This window comes from Anomaloglossus baeobatrachus, chromosome 11, assembly GCF_048569485.1.
Source record: "Anomaloglossus baeobatrachus isolate aAnoBae1 chromosome 11, aAnoBae1.hap1, whole genome shotgun sequence".
NCBI lineage: Eukaryota > Metazoa > Chordata > Amphibia > Anura > Aromobatidae > Anomaloglossus > Anomaloglossus baeobatrachus.
This window is the reverse complement of record NC_134363.1, coordinates 24,477,763-24,483,645: the sequence shown is the minus strand read 5'-3', so window position 1 is coordinate 24,483,645 and position 5,883 is coordinate 24,477,763.

The following is a 5,883-nucleotide window of genomic DNA, read 5'->3' as shown; positions in this document are numbered from 1 at the left end:
CTTTTTCTCCACTTTTTCTCCACTTTTCTCCACTTTTCTTCATTTACTCCACTTTTTCTCCACTTTTTCTCCATTTTTACTCCACTTTTTCTCCACTTTTTCTCCATTTTTTTTCTCCACTTTTTCTCCATTTTTTTTCTCCACTTTTACTCCACTTTTTCTCCATTTTTACTCCACTTTTTCTCCACTTTTTCTCCACTTTTTCTCCATTTTTACTCCACTTTTTCTCCACTTTTTCTCCACTTTTTCTCCACTTTTCCTCCACTTTTTCTCCACTTTTACTCCACTTTTTCTCCATTTTTACTCCACTTTTTCTCCATTTTACTCCACTTTTTCTCCACTTTTACTCCACTTTTTCTCCATTTTTACTCCACTTTTCTCCACTTTTCCTCCACTTTTACTCCACTTTTACTCCACTTTTATTCCACTTTTCCTCCACTTTTACTCCACTTTTTCTCCACTTTTACTCCACTTTTTCTCCATTTTTACTCCACTTATTCTCCACTTTTTCTCCACTTTTCTCCACTTTTACTCCACTTTTTCTCCATTTTTACTCCACTTTTTCTCCACTTTTTTCCACTTTTCTCCACTTTTTCTCCACTTTTTACTCCACTTTTCCTCCACTTTTACTCCACTTTTTCTCCACTTTTACTCCACTTTTTCTCCACTTTTACTCCACTTTTTCTCCACTTTTCTCCATTTTTACTCCACTTTTTCTCCACTTTTTCTCCACTTTTTTCTCCACTTTTTCTCCACTTTTACTCCACTTTTTCTCCACTTTTTTCTCCACTTTTTCTCCACTTTCTTCATTTTACTCTACTTTTTCTCCACTTTTTCTCCATTTTTACTCCACTTTTTCTCCACTTTTTCTCCACTTTTTCTCCATTTTTTTTCTCCACTTTTTCTCCATTTTTTTCTCCACTTTTACTCCACTTTTTCTCCATTTTTACTCCACTTTTTCTCCACTTTTTCTCCACTTTTTCTCCACTTTTACTCCACTTTTTCTCCACTTTTTCTCCACTTTTTCTCCACTTTTCCTCCACTTTTCCTCCACTTTTATTCCACTTTTTCTCCACTTTTACTCCACTTTTTCTCCATTTTTACTCCACTTTTCTCCATTTTTACTCCACTTTTCTCCACTTTTACTCCACTTTTCTCCATTTTTACTCCACTTTTTCTCCACTTTTCCTCCACTTTTCCTCCACTTTTACTCCACTTTTATTCCACTTTTCCTCCACTTTTACTCCACTTTTTCTCCACTTTTACTCCACTTTTTCTCCATTTTTACTCCACTTTTTCTCCACTTTTTCTCCACTTTTTCTCCACTTTTACTCCACTTTTTCTCCATTTTTACTCCACTTTTCTCCACTTTTTTCCACTTTTCCTCCACTTTTTCTCCACTTTTACTCCACTTTTCCTCCACTTTTACTCCACTTTTTCTCCACTTTTACTCCACTTTTTCTCCACTTTTACTCCACTTTTTCTCCACTTTTACTCCACTTTTTCTCCCATTTTACTCCACTTTTTCTCCACTTTTTCTCCACTTTTCCTCCACTTTTCTCCACTTTCTCCACTTTTCTCCACTTTTACTCCACTTTTTCTCCACTTTTACTCCCACTTTTTCTCCATTTTTACTCAACTTTTCTCCACTTTTCTCCACTTTTACTCCACTTTTTCTCCATTTTTACTCCACTTTTTCTCCACTTTTTCTCCACTTTTCCTCCACTTTTCTCCACTTTTACTCCACTTTTCCTCCACTTTTACTCCACTTTTTCTCCACTTTTACTCCACTTGTTCTCCATTTTTACTCCACTTTTCTCCATTTTTACTCCACTTTTCTCCACTTTTACTCCACTTTTTCTCCATTTTTACTCCACTTTTTCTCCACTTTTCCTCCACTTTTCCTCCACTTTACTCCACTTTTATTCCACTTTTCCTCCACTTTTACTCCACTTTTTCTCCACTTTTACTCCACTTTTTCTCCATTTTACTCCACTTTTTCTCCATTTTACTCCACTTTTTCTCCACTTTTTTCCACTTTTCCTCCACTTTTTCTCCACTTTTACTCCACTTTTCCTCCACTTTTACTCCACTTTTTCTCCACTTTTACTCCACTTTTTCTCCATTTTTACTCCACTTTTTCTCCATTTTTACTCCACTTTTTCTCCACTTTTCCTCTACTTTTTCTCCATTTTTACTCCACTTTTCTCCACTTTTCCTCCACTTTTCCTCCACTTTTACTCCACTTTTATCCACTTTCCTCCACTTTTACTCCACTTTTTCTCCACTTTTACTCCACTTTTTCTCCATTTTACTCCACTTTTTCTCCATTTTTACTCCACTTTTTCTCCACTTTTTCTCCACTTTTTCTCCACTTTTCTCCATTTTACTCCACTTTTTCTCCACTTTTTCTCCACTTTTTCTCCACTTTTTCTCCACTTTTACTCCACTTTTTCTCCACTTTTTTCTCCACTTTTTCTCCACTTTTCTCATTTACTCCACTTTTTCTCCACTTTTCTCCATTTTTACTCCACTTTTCTCCACTTTTTCTCCATTTTTTCTCCACTTTTTCTCCATTTTTTCTCCACTTTTACTCCACTTTTTCTCCATTTTTACTCCACTTTTTCTCCACTTTTTCTCCACTTTTTCTCCATTTTTACTCCACTTTTTCTCCACTTTTTCTCCACTTTTTCTCCACTTTCTCTCACTTTTTCTCCACTTTTACTCCACTTTTCTCCATTTTACTCCACTTTTTCTCCATTTTTACTCCACTTTTTCTCCACTTTTACTCCACTTTTTCTCCATTTTACTCCACTTTTCTCCACTTTTCCTCCACTTTTACTCCACTTTTACTCCACTTTTATTCCACTTTTCCTCCACTTTTACTCCACTTTTTCTCCACTTTTACTCCACTTTTTCTCCATTTTACTCCACTTATTCTCCACTTTTTCTCCACTTTTCTCCACTTTTACTCCACTTTTTCTCCATTTTTACTCCACTTTTCTCCACTTTTTTCCACTTTTCCTCCACTTTTTCTCCACTTTTACTCCACTTTTCCTCCACTTTTACTCCACTTTTTCTCCACTTTTACTCCACTTTTTCTCCACTTTTACTCCACTTTTTCTCCACTTTACTCCACTTTTTCTCCATTTTTACTCCACTTTTTCTCCACTTTTTCTCCACTTTCCTCTACTTTTCTCCACTTTTTCTCCACTTTTCTCCCTTTACTCCACTTTTTCTCCACTTTACTCCACTTTTCTCCATTTTACTCCACTTTTTCTCCACTTTTTCTCCACTTTTACTCCACTTTTTCTCCACTTTTACTCCACTTTTTCTCCACTTTTACTCCACTTTTTCTCCACTTTTACTCCACTTTTTCTCCACTTTTTCTCCACTTTTCCTCCACTTTTCTCCACTTTTTCTCCACTTTTCCTCCACTTTTACTCCACTTTTTCTCCACTTTTACTCCACTTTTTCTCCACTTTTACTCCACTTTTTCTCCACTTTTTCTCCACTTTTTCCTCCACTTTTACTCCACTTTTTCTCCACTTTTACTCCACTTTTTCTCCACTTTTACTCCACTTTTTCTCCACTTTTACTCCACTTTTTCTCCATTTTTACTCCACTTTTTCTCCACTTTTTCTCCACTTTTACTCCACTTTTTCTCCACTTTTACTCCACTTTTTCTCCATTTTACTCCACTTTTTCTCCACTTTTTCTCCACTTTTTCTCCACTTTTACTCCACTTTTTCTCCATTTTTACTCCACTTTTTCTCCACTTTTTCTCCACTTTTCTCCACTTTTCTCCACTTTTTCTCCACTTTTACTCCACTTTTCCTCCACTTTTACTCCACTTTTTCTCCACTTTTACTCCACTTTTTCTCCACTTTTACTCCACTTTTTCTACATTTTTACTCCACTTTTTCTCCACTTTTTCTCCACTTTTCCTCCACTTTTTCTCCACTTTTTCTCCACTTTTTCCTTACTTTTACTCCACTTTTTCTCCACTTTTACTCCACTTTTTCTCCATTTTTACTCCACTTTTTCTCCACTTTTTCTCCACTTTTTCCTCCACTTTTTCTCCACTTTTACTCCACTTTTTCTCCATTTTTACTCCACTTTTTCTCCACTTTTTCCTCCACTTTTTCTCCATTTTTTTCTCCACTTTTTCTACATTTTTTCTCCATTTTTACTCCACTTTTTCTCCACTTTTTCTCCACTTTTTCTCCACTTTTTCTCCATTTTTACTCCACTTTTTCTCCACTTTTTCTCCACTTTTTTCTCCACTTTTTCTCCACTTTTACTCCACTTTTCTCCACTTTTTCTCCACTTTTTCTCCACTTTTCTCATTTTACTCAACTTTTTCTCCACTTTTTCTCCATTTTTACTCCACTTTTCTCCACTTTTACTCCACTTTTTCTCCATTTTTTCTCCACTTTTCCTCCACTTTTTCTCCACTTTTACTCCACTTTTCCTCAACTTTTACTCCACTTTTTCTCCACTTTTACTCCACTTTTTCTCCATTTTTACTCCACTTTTTCTCCATTTTACTCCACTTTTTCTCCACTTTTACTCCACTTTTTCTCCATTTTTACTCCACTTTTTCTCCACTTTTCCTCCACTTTTCCTCCACTTTTACTCCACTTTTATTCCACTTTTCCTCCACTTTTACTCCACTTTTTCTCCACTTTTACTCCACTTTTTCTCCATTTTACTCCACTTTTTCTCCATTTTTACTCCACTTTTTCTCGACTTTTTTCCACTTTTCCTCCACTTTTTCTCCACTTTTACTCCACTTTTTCTCCATTTTTACTCCACTTTTTCTCCATTTTTACTCCACTTTTTCTCCACTTTTACTCCACTTTTTCTCCATTTTTACTCCACTTTTTCTCCACTTTTCCTCCACTTTTCCTCCACTTTTACTCCACTTTTATTCCACTTTTCCTCCACTTTTACTCCACTTTTTCTCCACTTTTACTCCACTTTTTCTCCATTTTTACTCCACTTTTTCTCCATTTTACTCACTTTTCTCACTTTTCCACTTTTCTCCACTTTTTCTCCACTTTCTCCACTTTTCCTCCACTTTTACTCCACTTTTTCTCACTTTTACTCCACTTTTACTCCACTTTTCTCCACTTTCTCACTTTTTCTCCACTTTTACTCCACTTTTTCTCCATTTTTACTCCACTTTTCTCCACTTTTTCCACTTTCCTCCACTTTTTCTCCACTTTTACTCCTTTCCTCCACTTTTACTCCACTTTTTCTCCACTTTTACTCCACTTTTTCTCCACTTTTACTCCACTTTTTCTCCACTTTTACTCCACTTTTTCTCCATTTTACTCCCTTTTTCTCCACTTTTTCTCCACTTTTCTCCACTTTTTCTCCACTTTTCCTCCACTTTTACTCCACTTTTTCTCCATTTTACTCCACTTTTTCTCCACTTTTCCTCCACTTTTCCTCCACTTTTACTCCACTTTTATCCACTTTTCCTCCACTTTTACTCCACTTTTTCTCCACTTTTACTCCACTTTTTCTCCATTTTACTCCACTTTTTCTCCATTTTACTCCACTTTTTTCTCCACTTTTTCTCCACTTTTCCTCCACTTTTTCTCCATTTTTACTCACTTTTTCTCCACTTTTCCTCCACTTTTCCTCCACTTTTACTCCACTTTTATTCCACTTTTCCTCCACTTTTACTCCACTTTTTCTCCATTTTTACTCCACTTTATCCTCCACTTTTACTCCACTTTTTCTCCACTTTTACTCCACTTTTTCTCCACTTTTACTCCACTTTTTCTCCACTTTTACTCCACTTTTTCTCCATTTTTACTCCACTTTTTCTCCATTTTTACTCCACTTTTTCTCCACTTTTACTCCACTTTT